We start from the raw sequence: 18287 nt of genomic DNA, 5'->3' as shown, positions 1-18287 counted from the left end.
TTTGTAATGTTGCTGTCAGTATTCCACATCATAACATCATGTGCAGTATGGATCATTGGAAGGTTCATGCTCCAGTTCCATGGAATAATGGTGTCCCAAATACTCAGTTCTCAGAAGAAAACTACATATCCCAGGTGATCTAGTGGTTAAGATTTGGTGCTCTCACTGCCACGGCCCGGGTTTGATTCCCAGTCAGGGAACCATCCTCTGCGAGGTCCTCTGGGATATGTAGTTTTCTTCTGAGAGCTGAGTATTCGTTATTACATGGAACTGGAGCATGAATCTTCCAATGATCCATACTGCATATAATGTTATGATGTGGAATATTGACAGCAACATTACAAAACCATGACACTGGTTTTCTGTTTTCCTTGTTCTTTCACTTCCAGAAAATTGGGATTTCTTATACAGACAGATGGGATTTCCAAATTGGCTGGATATAGACTATTTAGATGCTGGATAGAGACTTAATTTTTATTAATAAATATTCATTTTCACCACTGTGGATCCTCTGATATTCATATTTCCCCTTCTGTAAATGAACAAACAAACATCAAAAAATGCCATAAATTGATTCAGTTCCTGTTTTATTTAAGCAGTTTTGTGGAACCTTATTGGGAAGCATACTGAAATGTTGACTGTATCAAAATGTGGAAGTGGCTGTTCAGTGTTTTCCACAGAGGGTCCTGAAAAAGCTAATCCTTTTCCAGTATAATGATGAATGTGATGATTCACCAGCAAACCTGCCACACGTTCTCTAAGGTGATGCATTTCATTGAATATAATTTCTTCTGTTCTAAAGGTGTTCTGCAGCTATTTTTTCAAATTGCACACACCATTCACATTTTGTTCTAATCATCTTGGGTGTTGTCTTGCACAAATATCTGATGCCTGTCAGTCATCATCAGAAAGAAATGTGATGGAGTAACAGTAATGGATGAAACAGAAGATGTGAACTTACCCACCATTACTCATTATTTATTTATTTATTTATTTTTTCCTTTTTTAAACATTCTCAGCTGTGATTTTGACAGACATATGCAACCTGGACCAGAATTTGTTTTTGCTGCCAGAGTCCCTGTTTAGTGTCTGTGGTGGCAGTGATTATGATAGCAGGCCCAGAAGCAGTGTTTTGAATATGTATGCCCCCTCCCTGTCACAGAATCAAAGAAAGGTCTGTGTGCTGTGAGTGAAAGATATGCAGTTGATTTAGCTCCTTGCAAAACTGTTTTTCTGAAGGCATTTCTTGCTTTGATCAATAAGTTATCATAAATAAATACACAGCAATGGCATAAAAGGGCATTTTGCTTGGGAAATAATAATGTATACTAGAAACTCTGAAATCCCATAATCTCTACAATGTGGTATGGCTCCAGATCAAGGGCAATCTTTTCTTCTGTTTCCTGGTGTACAGACACTGTGGTCAGATGATTTGTGAAATGTTTTGTCTTCTTTTAGGAAGCGCCCACCTAGTGAAGTTTGGGTAATTTTTGTCTATTTTTTCCCCAACTAATTGTAACAACTTGCTTCATTGTAATAATGACACAGTGTTTAAAGTCAATAATTTAATAGTGGATCACTAAAATTTTAATTTCAAGATAGAAAGAATATATGTTTTTCTAACTTAGCTAAGGACAGTTTGAATGACCTTTCCAATAATAGGTAAAAATAATGTCAACAGTAAAGATTACTGAAGGGTTTGGAACTGTACCAAATAAGTAGGGATGGTTTCTCTCTGCACTCATGCCCCAAATAAAACATGGTGAAAACTAACAAAAAGAATACAAAAATAAAACAAAAATAAGCAAACAAATAACAAAAAGAGGTTGGAAGAACAATTATCCATGTATTACTATAAGGCAATAGCTCCAAGAAGTACAATTACTGGAAGATGTGGCTCACTACCCAGAACAGAAATATACATGAATTTTCTGTCTGCCCCCTCCCCCCCCCAAAGAAAGAGTTATATTTTCTGCAGCTGTCAAATCACATTGTCTGTATGCAAAAAAGTTACAGAAATATTTGCCTAGACACAACACAAAGGACACTATTTTATCTTTCAAATGCCAGAATTCCTATCACACCAGAAATATAACATCTGGAAAGTGTTATACAATGCATTGATTTTGTTTATTAATTGTTGTATCGTGGATGATACAATTATCCTCTAGGGGAGATCCATCTTTCTATTCATTCTTGCATTTATTATGAACCTTGCACAGAAAATGAAATAAATTAGTTAATTGAGAGATATCATTGACATTAAGTTCTTCAGGTACAGCAAGCCAATTGTCTTCTGCCCTAAACTACCTTCAATAAAAAACAAATGAAGATATGTAAGAAATGTAAAAATTGTTAATGAGTGTCATGGTTTTGAGACAAAGTCATATATCTTCAGAGTAAAATATAGAATATTTGGTGATGAAATTCAATTACTACTGCTGTTGTTTGATAAGTATTGCCTTCGTCCTCCACCAGTTTCAGACAGATCTCCACTGAGATTAATGATAATTCTCCCTTTCTTTTGTAATCCCTGAAGATCAGAAACAACTTGTTTAAATATAATTAAATCCCTTCAGCAGTTCTCCTTTGCAAACCAAAATAATCATGCACTTGAAGAGACAAACACGCTGATTGAAGATGTAATTATCCTTGAATTGTCACTTGAGATATAAGAAAGATGTATAAAATAATTGTTAACTGTATATCTCACACAGAAATTTCAATTGCAGGATAATAAATAACTGATTAGAATAGCAGATTATTAAAACAAGAACTTCCTATTCTTAACAATACATTGGCTACTGATTATTTTACTATATTCCAATCAGAAATGCTCATACTTCAGAGATTATCTAAAGGGCTTATTTAATCATCAAGCACAGCAACACACAAATTACAGTTCCCATAATCAATCAGTTATTACAACCCATTAATTTCCAAATGGGAAACAGGAATTACTTGCAGCAACTTTCTCAGGATTCCTTTCTTGAAATAAGTGATTTCCTAAAAATTAGTATTGTGTATTACAAATAAAGAAAATAAAATTTCATAATTGTTCCTTTACCAAGGGTTAATGTACCAAGACAGTAAGTTCCACCTGGGAAGTAAAAATATTTTTGAAGGAAAAATGAAATAAAGATCAGCTACATAGACAGTTTTTGGGACACTTGAGAGAAGACAACATATTAGCTTCCAGAGCATTTATGGCTTCTGCTAGAATCCTAAAAGCTCAGTTCTTTAACAAGTCACCTGTGTGATATTTCACTGGTAAACCCTTAAGTTTAGCAGGAGTCTGTTCTTTCTGCTTCTCTTCATTAGTCTCAATTTATGCAGTCAGCTTCTCTTCTACTGTTTTGCTGAAATAGTTGTTTTTTCTAAATTGTTTTCTCAAGCAGTCTTTATTTGCTCAGCTGCTAGTTTCAAGACCTTCACTTCGCAAGACACTTCTGTTACAGCTACCAGCTCTCTCTTCCCTTTCCCCTTCACTCCTACTTCTTTTGAAAAAGTTCAAGCAATGTGATATTTTTCTTCTGAAAAGAGAAGCATTTGAATTTTAGCATTTCATTTATTTATTTATTTATTTATTTTAACTATGGATTTATTAGTTCAAATAATTTCACAGAAACTTAAGTTTGGATTTTTAATTCTTGATAGCATTAACAATATGAAATTATTTTAGGAAATTAAATAGAATGAGCCACTTAGTTTAGTCAGACATCTAAAAAATGTGCTACTCTAAATAGAAATGTCAATAGAAATTGAGAAACATACGTAATTTGTAACATTATGAACATCTTTGCATTTTACATTCTGTTTTCTGCTGAACTGCTCATCCAGTATAAGGTAAAAAAAAATAGTTAAAGTATTGAAGGCAGTTCATAAGGAAGAAGAGTCCTTTTCGTTTTACTTGTGATCTTGTTTTTGGTTTATTGTTTTTCTTCTTGTTGTTTCATTTTCTTTGTTGTCATTGAATTCAGACAAACAATATTAGAAGTGTGTACGTGTATATGTTTCGTTTTGTTTGTTGTTTTTAAAAATTCGAATAGGGAAAAATAATCCTGGAATTAAATATTTATTTATTGAATTCTTCAGTTCTTTCTGATAGGAATGAAATTCGTTCTTATTTTCATGAGTCAGTAAGAAAAATAAAAGCATACTTGACATCTTAATGTCAATCTATTTGATGGATACATATTAATGAAGGTAGTGATTTGACCATACTTAATTTCAGTGCAGTAATCACCTTTTATCAGCATCTTATTCTCTTCCAAACATTACTCACAATAATCTCATGATTTTTCTTCCTCATTTTTTTCCACAAAGTAGTTACAGTACGGATCTACCATCCATGCAGAAATTCAAAGTAATTCACTCAGCTGTATAGAAGCTATTTTGTTTTGCTCCTGATAATGACCTTGCTTAATTATAACTGAAAGCACAACCCGATTTCACATAGCAAGCTGGTGAAAAAAGCATAGTATCAGCTGTCTACCATACCACCTGGAATCCTAAATCCTTCTATGGCAGTTCTTTAGTCTGGGGAATAGTAGAGAGTAAGTGTTTGTTGCTTTGGCTCCTAATCTCCTCCTACTCAGAAAGAGCCAAGTGTGTCATTTCTTATAATACTGAATGTCCCTGTAGTATGTTGTATGGCAAAATATCTAACACTGCTGCACTGCCTTCCGGAGATGACAAGGACAAATTAACATACACTTCCAGTCAAGCTGAACTCAAGGAACTGCTGCCAAGCAAATGTCCCCTTCTCTTTCAAACCTGCACGTTCAGAGAAGTGTGGACTCAGTTGCACCTCCCATATAGTCCAAAGCCATATAAAATTGACAAAGAAAATGACAAATGTCAGTAGACAGCACAGAGCTTTGGACACCTATTGTGTTAAGCGTAAATAGCACCACCTTGTGTTCTCTTCCGTACCATCTGTAAGACACTGTTCCTACTGTAAATCATTCCTATACCCTCATTTCTGTAGTAATTAAAACAACACTCTTTGCTGTGCCCCTGGGTTAATATAATTTGTTTTATTCACAACCCAAGTCATTTGCTTCCCTGTAGCATTCTGCTATTATTATGTCTACCCAGCATGGTGGAGGGAGCAAGTAGAGTACGTTTCAAGGTGCACATAAATCCAGTTCAGGCTATTTCAAATGAAATAATAAGGTATGTGCAATGTGCTCAACTCCCACAGGAAGAACTCATAGGAGGATAAAGGATTCAGAAAAATCAAGGCTTTGCCTCAAACACATTCATTAAAAGAAAGAAAGAGAGCGGGGAAGAAATACAAAGAAAATGGATAAAAAACTGGGATAAAAAAAGGAGTAATATTTGACAATCACAGCCACTATGGGAATACCAACTCATCTTTTGAAAATAGGTGCCAATATCATATCCTTCTGCCCAAGGTGACCAAGCTCACAAGGTCCAGTCTTTCATCTCAACACTTCTGAAAATTGGACAGCATTTTTAGTGAAGAATTCTAAAAGAAATCTATCTACAAAATAAAAATTTGCAGAAGAATCCACAAATCACTACTCTATCTAGAGATGGATAATAACAGGGCAACAACATGTAATGGTAATATCTGCCAGCTTCTGACAACTTTTCTATTAGAAGTTGTTCTATACTAGTTGTTGCTCATGTATTTAGTAAAATGGAGAAAATAGATCTTCCAAATATTCAAAGTTGTTCACAGTGCTTCCTGTAGTTGTTTCTTTCTAATTGACTATCTTTAACCAGGAATCAACAACAGCATCTTTCAGTGCACCTTTCACCAATTTGTTATGTGTGAATATAATGCGTACAAATACATGTTTTCCAGGATTTCTCTTGGAAATCCTGTTTGGAAATCCTTGTTTTTAAGATTAGTGCCATATTTCAGACAGAGGTGAAGGATTACATGGACTATATATATTATTCTTTGGTTCTAAGGTTTTCTAAACTTTTTCTGCTTCATCCCATGATACTTAACAAAATCAGTGCAGTTAATTACTCTCAAAGTCTTCTGCAAAAGTTCACACATGAACCAAAAGATCTTTTTCGAGTACATGGTAATTTCTTATATGATGATCATCTAAGGACACGGGACAATAATGATAAACACCAAACAAGTTGATTGCAACTCCATCATTTTGGAAAGTTTATGTTGTGGTGGGAGGCTGTAATTTCTACATTATGTCTGTGGAATAATACAACTAAATTGATAGAGAAATCATCTTGAATGTTAATTATAAATATGTGTCACAGAAGAGTGAGACAGCTAAATGGTTCAGAGCTACTACAGAAGCTGGATTGAACAAGAGTTAATTTGAGTTAGAAAAAAGAATTTTTCATGAGAACTTTTGAAGAATGATGTTTAGAGCTGAACTGGTCTCAGTGAATGCTGAAGACGATAGGAAATCCAAGAGATAAATATGAAAAGGATTTGTGGTTTTAAGCCTTGGAAACTATTGCAGAACACAGTCTAGGGAATTGAAAAGATGAAGGCTCTTTCTTTTGTTTGATTCTATGTTCAAAGACCAGTCTGCACAGATATCAAAATATTTGACCGGTGCTCTGCATCCTGAGAATGATTAGACTTTACAGTGGGTACCGGAAAAGAGCTTAGGGACAGTACTTCAGTGGGATCAAACTTTGTTTTCTCAGGAACACCAGGAACCTCAGAACTTTGGTTAATGTGAAGTAAGAAGTTCATGCATCTTCCTAGTGTAAAAGATGTATTGAGAGAAAAAAAAAATGAAAATAAATAAATAAATAAATAAAAATCTGTGGTAATAATTGCTCAGGACTATATGTGTTCTAAGTATTACTCAAACTCTTCCAGTGGTATCAAATGAACTATTCTGGGATAAAATGCTACTCCATGGTAGTATGTTCTATGAATAGAATCCCATGAATATAGGTATTAGAAGATACTTCAGCATCATTTATGTTTTATGTATTTCAAAAATGTGGTACCTTTCTCCTTTCATTCTATGAACAGTCTTTGCAATCCAGCAAAGTTTTAAGCAGTATAATGTTAATTATAAAATAATTTACTTTCTGATGAACTACTATATTCTCTGTCATTTCTTTAGGAAGAATAAGATATGTAAGGGAGTAATTAAACAGATGTTTATTGAAATTAGTTTTCTCTCTTTAGAGAAATGTAAATAATGGATGTTAACTCAGGAGACAATTCAGTAATAGTAATAGAGATAGATGAAAATTTGTATCTAGATCAATACATCTCTCAAAGTTTTATGAGAAAATGTTTCATTGTTCTTCCATAGCCTGCATTTATTTAGTGAAAGTATTTCTGTGTTAAATAGATACTGTCACTTTTGTGCTTTCGAAAAAGATGGAAAATGACCATAACTAACATCAAGAAGTGCTTCCTTTCAGGCACAGAATTAGTTGTCACATCTGACTCACCATTTCCTATATCTTTTCAAACTCTGTCACTTTGTTATTAACTAGTTGGAAGAACAATAGTGGATATACAAAACATTTCAAGGGAGATGATGATTGTTCTATTTAAAAAAATAGCAGTTCATCATTTAGTATCATTAGTGGCTTATAACTGGTACTATGTCTATAATAATCATTTGGGATTTTATTGTGTTTCAGTCAGTGTAAAACTTAAACTGTCTGTAATAGTTGCCTATATTAAAATTTAGATACTGCCTGTGGAAAATTGATAGCTAGTAATTTGGTAATTATTCATATTTTTAAACATTCTGCTTTGCACCAATTTGTTATGCAATTTAAATTAACTTACATGGAGCATATGGATTTTTTACTTTTTTATACTTCTTTGTGGCAGTGATGAATGGCATATAATTTATAACAGATAAATATAATAATTAAAATGATTTTTATTATTCTGTTTACTGTTTTATTTCTTTATGAAGTCTCCTCTCATTTTGCCATAAGATTAGTAAGAAATTTTGCCCAGCATCACCTTGTAATAGAACCCAGCAGGGACAACTTTGATGCAGATTTAGTCTCTGTCTAAATTCCTCTAATCCCTTGATTTTTCCTGGGGAAAATAGTCAGATCCCTGTTGTGTTCCTAATGCACAGAACATTCATAAAGAAAAAAAAAAAACAAAAAAACCAAAAAAAAAACAAGACTCAGTACATCCAGGGACTAAGGTTATGTGTCTACTCTTCAATCTAATTGAAAAGGATGGTACATGGGAGCCTAGGTGATCAGTGAGGCCTTGATGTGATAATACAGCTTCAGTTGTGGACTATAAGTATTTGCAGTGGCAATATGGTTAAGCTGGCCAGCCTTCCAGGTGGCTTTTTGGTTGGGAAGACTACAGCACCTGTTTACAGACTGCTCTCTTGACAGTCACAGTGCCTGAGCTGATCTACCAGTAGATTTAGTTCAGTAAAACACTGGTGTATGTGAAGTTCTTTATGAATCCTTGGTAATATATACCACTGGTAAGAAAGCCCTACTCATGTACAGGTGGTTTAGTAGAGGTTTTTTGTTGGTTTTTTTTTTTTTTTTTTTTTTTCTTCTTTCTGTAGCTGCAATTGTGACAGTGAAGAACTTGACTAGGCATCTCATTTTACTGCCAGGTCAAATCAGATCACAGGAATCTGTCTGCTCACCTGCAAATTACTACTGGCAGAAGTCCACAGCAAGATGCATTTTTCTTGGCCTTGCTCCACAATAAAACACCAGAACTGCCCTGGTTTTGTGGCTCTCATGCATAGTCTGAGAGTCCTAAAAATATACTTCCTGAATCTTCTGTACTTGATATTACAGAGTAGTAATTTAAAAATATATTGACCTAAAAATATGGATATGCTTTCAGTAAGAGTTTCTTTAATCTTAAGATTTTATTTTGCTCTACAATCTAAAGTTGGAAATGGAGAGTGAAGGGATAGAAGTAACTTGGAAATTATATTTTCACTTGTTTAAAGGTCTTTTGCATTGTCATGATAGAAAGACCTTACAGCGAACAAGATTCTGCTTCCATGTATTTTTCATCTTATTTAGAAAAATATATATAGAGAGAGTAACTTTTACAAGTGATTTTAGGAAGGGATTCTTTCTGTTCTTATGGATGGTAGAACTCCCATCAATAAAGAAAAGGTTAAGTCAGTGCAGAAGAGTTTTGAAAACACCTTCCAAATGTTACAGTATTCTATTGTGCATTTAATTACACAAATTAGTCACTTAAAATTCTTAAATCTGGAATACTTGCTTCTGTAGTGAGAAAAAAAATACAAAATGCTATCACTCACTTTGTTATTATTAGAGGACCAAGGAAACTGGGGATCAAGATAAGCATTTTTAACAATATCACCAATTTGTTAGGAGGGCATACATTTCAGCTTGCTTTTATTCCTAAGGATGAGATGGATGTCAATAGCTTGATTTAAGATCTCTTAAAATCTTTACAAAGATTTCAGTAGTTGCAGCAGTGATCATGAGGCCAACTGTGAATCTAAACTCTCTATACTTGACCCTGTCTTCCTGGGATGATGACTTGTACTCACTATTTTGGGATAAATGGAGGCTCAATAATTTGCCTCCTGATCTTAAACAACAATTGAAAGATATTTATCAATGTCCTGCCTCATGCTGACTCAAAGTGTAAAATTCAGTGCATAACTTCTCTTGCAATGTAGCACTTTGAACAGTACCATGTTGTCAATAATTCAGTGAAGTTCACAGAATGGTTGAAAGATTCAAGCGCTACATTTTAAATATCATGTACCCCTCTGCCTCTTCACTGTCCATCCCTGGATCTTGTGCTTACCATCCCATAGACAAACTTTTTCCCTGGCATCAGTACAGCAGCAAAACTGTAAACTTGTAAACTGACTGTGGATAACCTCACATTCAATACATAAAGATATTTCACTGCCTTCACCAAAAGGAAAGCATTTTTACATTAGCTTTCTTACTCAACTGTTCTCAGAATTCCACATAATAAAGAGAACAATAGCCAATAGTTCTAATGGAACAGTTTATCTACAGTGAGACACTTCAGCCTGAAGTTTCATTTCAGTCATCTCAAACAATGAATTCATTTGAAACATAAAGCTTTTTATTATTATTTTTTATCTTCAAAAATTAGTAGTTACCTGTCTCTTTTAAGTATTGCAAATATTACAGACTAAGAAAGATTCCTGTATTACAGATTTACATGATTCTTTCAAATATTTTTACATATATCTGCTTGCTAAATTAAAAGTAAATTTAACGTTTTTGAAATTAGAGATTTTCTTTTACAATACAATTAAACAGAGAAATCACTTATTTATAGGAAGAATATTAGAAACACAAGTAGAATTTGAAATATGTGCAATTCCCCATGAAGATAAATATTTTAGCAAAATGTGCTATCCATGTTTAAGTTAGCTTTGCAAATAATTTGGTTATTTCCTCTCCTGGAAGTTTAAGTATTGTCCCAAAGTATGGCAAAAATAAATGGAAAATTCCAACTGAAGTCAATAATATTAAGTTAGAAATAATATATTATTTGCAAAGAAAGGTAAAATAATAATTTATTTCTGTACAGCAAGAATTATTTGAGTATCAAAATGCTAAATCACAGTGATTTTCTAAAAATACTTCAAAATAAAAGTACAATGTGTGACATTAATTTAAAATATTTTTAAAATTTAAAATTTATGTGTATTTCATCTGTGGCGGAGTGTTTCAAAAATCAAAAACATTTTGCTACTTTATTTAAGGATTTTTTTTTTAATTACTTTTTTAGGCAGACCTTTGTCAGCTTTATTTCAATAGATTGTGAAATAGCAGCAAATTAAATGTGTGCTTGGAAAAACATTAACGTCAACATGTTATTTTTCTTACAGGTAGTTGCTCAGTAATAGCAGTAAAAGGATTTGTGGTGGTTTTGTTTGTGTGTGTGTGTTTTGTTGTTTTCTCTACAGTTCTCTGAAGTGTTGAATTTTCATGAAAATTCTGTCATTAGCAAGTAAAAGAAAGGTGACTCTGCGTGCTCTCTTGCATAAATTAGAAAATCAGCTCTACTTTGCTGACTTGTGATTCTACTAAGAGCATACTTTATATTAAGGTCTGTTTCTTAATCCTACCCCAACATATATATAGAAATAGAAAGGAGGAAGATCTGTTGTACTTCAAAAGCAAAATGGTAAAGTTAAAATATCTGGTCTTGGATCTTGTAAAACTCATAAAATGTGTTCTTTAATACTTTCAAATATACTTGTTAAAGAGCAAATCTCACACTTATCCAGAGTTCTGCTGCACTGAATTTTACAGAGTTCTTAACTGTGTGAATCCAACTAGTGTTGCAATGAGTCAATATTGAGCTGTCCTTAAATGTTTGGTATGTAAAAAATTAGTGAAAATGAGACTGAAGAAATTCTTTGTGTAAAAATGATGAATGACTCAATTAGTGAAATAAATGGAAGGTCTGAGTGAAAATCTGAAATCAGAATATAACCATATATCTTCCAGAGAAACAGTTCTGTATTATGTTGACTGCCTTACACAGAGTACCAAGCAATGACCATTTTCTCCTTAAAGTAATCCAGTTTATCAAGGAAAGGCTTGTCTTCATCTTCTCTTAACTAATCTTTTTCCTGGTTTTCATGTGCAAACTGTCTAAAACGTTCTTTCATGTAGCCAGTGCGTAAAGGTGTAAATGTGTGTGATGGGAAACAACAGCATCTCTTCACAAGCTTGGAGAAGGATTTCTTACGCTAATCTCCCTTGGTGTTTTTAATGCCATCCATATCCACCATCAACATATTACTGACTTCTCAAAACAGATGTACAAGTATTTATCAGTATATATTCTATATTCTATATTCTATATTCTATATTCTATATTCTATATTCTAATGATTCAGCATTGGCTTCTGTAGATGCATTTTTTTCGTGGTATTAAACTTTGAAGTGCTGGAACGGAATCTCCTCTGTACTTTAAGTAATAATAAGGAAAAAATATGTTAAACAGAAAAAGTGATTTGGAAACTACTTAGAATATGTACTTATGATTCCACTGATATCTTGAAACACTGCTCTGCATTAAGAGATTATGAATACACTAAGAATTTGACATATAAGGTACATAGCAATTATATACCTCTTTGAAAAGATTCTGAGTGTTTTATGCAATAATTCTATCATATAATGACATGAATTATGATTTAAGATATACCAATATTAATAAATGTTAGAGTTTTAGAATGATCTTTTCTTATCTTTATCACATTAGTTATCATAAAGCCAAGGATATAAAGTGTTTTCTTTGTGAGACATCAGTAATTTTCTGTTGAAATATACATTTTGTCATTAGATAGCCCCTGAACACCTTCAAGGAAAAGGAATGTTTCTTCTTCTTCGGAAAAGAAAACAAAAAGAAGCAGAGAGAAATTGTGTCTGCTTCTTTTATTTAAATTATGATATCTTAGCAGAGTAAAATGGGAATTAAAAACCAGCAGTTATTAGTCATTGCAAAACCAGAAATCTATTTCTGTTCACTCTACTCCTTTGGGTTTAATTTCAAAACTCTTGGTTGAGAACCACATTTTAAAGATCATATTAAGATATATTTTTTTAGATAAGCAGTATTGCAGAATTCCCCAAATGGAAATAATATAGGGAAATAAAATCAGAGCAAGTATAAGAATTTACTAGGAGTGTAATGACAGACTATATGCACATTTTAGTTCTGCAGTACCTTGAGGATCAACTACAGAGTACAGCAGGTGTTAGTGACACAGTAGCATGATACAGGCAGTCATTCTTTATCTGTGTGGCATATTCAGTCTTTGCACTGAAGATGGTTTTCTTCAGTTCATACATGTGTTTATTTGCTACTTTTTACATGGCTGAGCACGTAAGAAATATATTATGATTTTAAAGGAAAGAAACATACTTTAGATTGTTTCCCAATTATGTGGTGGTAAGATGTATCCATGTATTAGAAAAATGGCATATTTGCCATCTCCTAACTTCTCTGAGAGGCTGTGATAAATTGTGATGTCAGATATTTAAGGAAAGAATTTTAAAAAGTACCAAGAAATTATGCATGTCCATTGGTCTCACAAATCAAGGTCAGGATTGCTCAAGTGGTGTAGGACCATAGTACCTCCAGAGTAAGCAACCAGCCCCCACTGGACAATTAAGGACTTGTACATTCAGGGGCTAGGCTCCCTCTACCTGAAACAAATCAAGATACGTAACATAAAGGGGCTACTTGATAAGAAAAAAGTCATACTCCAAGTTCAACAGTATTACTTATTCTGTCTTCTTTTATTTGTAATTACAGTGATTGATCTGGACTGCAAGTTGAGATATCAGTGCTTATTTATTATTCAGATTCCTAGGGTGAGGTTTTTTTGTTTGTTTATTTTAACAAAGATTGTTTTTTCCCCTGAATGTAGAATATGCTTATAAGTGTGCTGCTTACAAATTGAGAAACCTAAACTACCTGCTTTTGCCTGAATTCAAAATTTCTGCAATTTCCCAGAAGGTATAAACACATTATCTAAGGCATAGGTGTTTTTAGTGTCCACACACTGTGAATAAAATAAGATCACACACATTGGCAAAGCATAAAATTCAGGGAAGACTGGTAACGACCACTGTTATTGAAAATATAGCTACCTTACTTTCTACTGAAAATGAGCTATTGAGAACTTAAGAAAACAAGAGGCACAAGGGCAGTGAGAAATCATACATCTGAGCAGACAGTGAGTGAGAAGACCCTCAAGGAAGGTGAAGTTTTACTTCATACAAATAATTGTTCAAAAGGATGTATGTTTACCTGTGCAGTAATTTGTCTAGGGACATAAGAAGAGCTGAAGAAGACTATCATATCTGTATAGGTCATCATGTTCTTGTGGGCAGCTACATAATCATTTCAATACTCTTTGAAAAGAGTGTTGTGTGCATTATGCAGTAGTAGATATTTTCTATGGAATAGTTTAGAGAACTATAATCTGAGCAGCCATATAACATCAGCTCTCCCCAGATAAGAATAGAATGATATTGGATGATAACAGCTATTTTTGAAAACTCCAAAGGAGACTGGCTATAATTTGCACGTACTCAGTTACCTACCTGAGGACAGATGACTACTACAGTCACTGGAAATCAGAACAGGCCAAGAATTTGTCACAAGAGATAAAGGAAGCCAATAGGTACTGTTTCTGTAGTATGTTTGTTCTGTTTCAAGTGACCAAGATGCATCATGGTTTATTAAATGTTAGACTTTTTTCACATCCTATGCTGGTTTCCTAATGAAAGTGAGATTATTTGATCCTGCTCTTTTCAAGGTCTTGTCTGACTATCAGTTCTGTTCTAATAACTTCTGTGTCTGTAAGGGAGGTGCATGGACAGTAACATCCTTGCTGGAAGCCAAATAAAGCATGTTTCTTTGGAACTGCATCCTTTCTTTGGTCTTCCAGGCCTCAAGAAGCTACATGTTCAGCTTGGCACAGTGCAGGCAGGAAGATGCAGCCAAATGCTAATAATCTCATGCATGTTTGCCAGCCAGTCCAAGTCTGCATTTCCAAACAAATTATCTCATGACTTCTATGACAGCATGACTGCTAAATTGTGCTAAAAAAAAAACCCCAAGAACAATAATGGCTCACAGTGCAATCCTGTAGACATACCAAAATTATGGCAGACATCTCTTCAGCTCGAGGTGGGCCAGAATCAGAAGGATTTAAAGTTGTCTCTCTTTTGTCTTCTATCTCAATTGCGAATTTTGTACTGCACATGATACAAACCTTCAACCCTTGTGGTAAATTGGAGCTGGGGCCTGGTCTAGATTATTTAGGTATAGTAGTGATATTCAAGGTTATATAGCATTTAGTGTGGCCAATATTTTTCTTTTAGAATTACCACAAAAACAACTTACAACAGCACACAGATGGAATTAGAGTACACTGCAGGGATATAATGTGTACAGGGAATTTCACCTTGGGACAAAAGAGATGGAAATTGCACTATTCAAAGCCCCTTCTCTCCCATTCCCTTAGAACAGAGCGAGTGATACCAGAAAGGACAGGAGAGACAGAGCCCAGCAAATAGACAGATGGGTATTAGGCTGACATAAGGCCTGGAATATGCAAGTTTTGTTTAGGCATTCCCAGTGGATTTACAACGGCACATTTTTTGACATTGAGGAAGTTACAAGGAGCTCAGTGACTTATTTTTAATCTTTGTTGCATGCATCCCTCTGCCAATGCTGCATTCATGTAGTAATTTCATCCATGCTAAACCCTTTGGTAAGACTAAAAGAAGAAAAAAAAAAAAAAAAAAAAAAAAAAAAAAAAAAAAAAAAAAAAAAAAAAGTAGAAAGAGGGAGGATGTGAGGCTGTTTTCTCACACTGAATATTTAATGTGCTGTGTAGTACAAGTTTATGTGTGTGTAGCTTGGGATGAGGTGAAACAAAACAGGAAGATCAAACTTATTACAATTTGTCTGAGAGCCTGAAATTAAGGCTTTTTTAAAAGGCTATCAATTAAATGAAAAAAAAAAAAAAAAAGCTTATACAAACCATACAAACAAATGAATGCACAAGACAAAAATACATGGAAAAGTCATGACAGACAAAGCTTACAGTGATTATTCTCTGCTCAGTAAGCCATTAATTTAATTTAAGGTTTGTTGTAAACTTGAAGACAGTACCATAAAGGTTATTCAATAACCACAAGTTTCCAACCTGAGAGTAGGAGTTAGAAATGCTAATGTAAATATTCAATCTCTATTTCCGTATCCAAAATCCTCTCATAAACAAAATATTTGTAAAATGTTTTGTATAATTTTAACATGAAAATATTTTTTCATTTATCTCCATATGTATTTAAAGCATATTTCTGGTCTGAAATAATAGGAACAATACTATTTTCTGTTGCCTCATGTTCATTTCTCATTCTTGTCTATTGTAGACAACAGCCAAATCTGTCCCAATATCATCAGAGATTCTAATGCTTTTTCTGCAATATAGGTAAAAGAACAGATGTTTTGTTTTTTTTTTTCAAACAAAGAGAAAATAATTTCTTATTTCCAGGCTCAGTTTTATGTATCTCTATGGCTTAACAACTATTCATGTAAGAATATCTTTACTGAACAGAAACCCCTCTGTACAAAACCTAATGCATTACTTGTAGAAATATTTCTTACTTGTATTACATTTAAATTGCATTACAAAATAAAGAAATCCAAAGCAACCCCATTGAAGTCCATGGAGATAAACCAAAATAACACTATTAGGCAGGCTAAGGCTCAAGCTATTAATACTTTTCAAACTTTTGTACCCTTCAACTATATCGATATAACTTGTAGTCTGTGGTTTCCCTCTTCTTCCTCTTCTCCTCTTTCTCACTGTGCTGAGAACAGCAAAATCTGTATGTTCCTCTCAGATGTTGCTCTACATTAGAGACCCGGTCTCTCCATTAATTTTTAAAAATGACTACCCACTGAGATCAATACAGAATGCTACTGAAAACCTGATAGTAGATTGTGACCCAATATTACCAAGAAATGTATCTTTATTTGACTGGAAGCACACAACAGCAATCTACCGGCACTAAACACTGTATCTGTAGTATTGCAGCATTGGTATACTGTATCCTATTATGTTCCCAAATGTGATCATTGATTATACTGTTACAAAAACTTAAGCTTCATTATATTTCACATTTCTCATTTAAAATAAATAAATAAATAAAATCATACATTGAAACCACAATTTTAAAGCAGATAATGTACAACCGGCTGTGTAGAACTGGACCCATAAATGCTTTATTCACACATGTTGTCCAAATTCATTTTGGACTAGCTACAAAAATGTCAAGATACAGGACTTCATCGTCAAAAAATTCATGTGCAGTTTAGGCATGCAGTAAATAGTCTACCCAAGACCAGTAAAGAAAATCAGAATTCAGAGCATGAAGCAAATGAATAAGATCTTTAAAGAACTGGAGTCACACCAATTGTTTTCAGAGACTTACTCTCTTCTTTGCAGCTGTCATGAACCCTGCAGAAGCAGTGATGGTTTATTAACTGTAATATTCTCCCACATACCGTAGCACAAGTTATTTCAGGTGAGGTGAATATTAGAGAGTAATCATATACCAAAAAAACAGAAAAAATGCTGTAGCTGCAACTCTAGCTAGATCATTATGAATAAGCTAGGCAAATCAATCATGAGAATGACTGTATTCATTCTCTGCATTTTACAAGCTCATTTTGGTTTTAGCAAGTCAGTCAAAGGCACTGATATACCTAATTTCTATTCTATTCCTCTTTCTTGACCCTTTCTATTTCCACACATACATCATTCTGTATACAAGTAAATATATTTTGATTCATTCTCTTGGTACAGTCTTTGTCTTTCTATGAAAGAACTGAGGAAAAACATTCATCCTTTATATAGAGGTAAAGGGTGGGAGAAACATATCCCAGGCATGCACTGAAGTATTCTGACTCTCATAGTTTAGAAGTATCCTTGCAAATGAAACATGTTCAGAAAAGATTCAAAACCACCATCTCCAGGATGTCTAAAAAATTACATTAGATTTATAATATCATATCCAAAAGGCAGAAACATGGATTACAGAATCACGGAATCACAAAATTATTGGGTTTGGTCAGGATTTCTGAAAATCGTCAACTTCAGTCACTGCTCAAACAAATTCCCTAGAGTAGGTTACACACGAAGTATCCAGGTGGATTTTTAATATCTCCAGAGAAGGAGAGTCTACAGCCTCTCTAGACAGCCTGTTCCAGTGCTCTGTCACCCTCAAAGTAAAGTTTTTCCTCATGTTTGTATTTAACTCCCTGTGCTCCAGTTTATGGCCATTTCTCCTTGTTCTATTTCTGGACGCCAATGAAAAGAGTCTGGCCCGATCCACCTTACTCCCATCCATTGAATATTTATAAGCATTGATAAGATCCACTCTAACTCTTCTCTGGACTGAAAAGTTCCATGTCCCTCAGCCATTCTTCATAAGGGAGATACTCCAGGCCAGTCATCATCTTTGTGGCCCTCCACTGACTTCTCTCTAGAAGTTCTCAGTCTTTTTTGAACTGATGAGACCAGAATTGGACACTGGACTCCAGATGTTGCCTCAGCAGGGCAGAGTAGAGTTGCAGTGACAACATTCTTTTTAATGCACCCCAGAATACCTTTGGCCTTCTTAGCCACAAGGACACACTGCTGGCTCATGGCCACCCCCATTGTCCACCAGGGCACACAGGTCCTTCTCTGCAGAGCTCCTTTCCAGCAAGTCCTCCAACCTGTACTGATGCATGT

The sequence above is a fragment of the Excalfactoria chinensis genome, chromosome 3, assembly GCF_039878825.1.
Source record: "Excalfactoria chinensis isolate bCotChi1 chromosome 3, bCotChi1.hap2, whole genome shotgun sequence".
Lineage (NCBI taxonomy): Eukaryota > Metazoa > Chordata > Aves > Galliformes > Phasianidae > Excalfactoria > Excalfactoria chinensis.
This window is presented reverse-complemented; position numbering follows the sequence as displayed.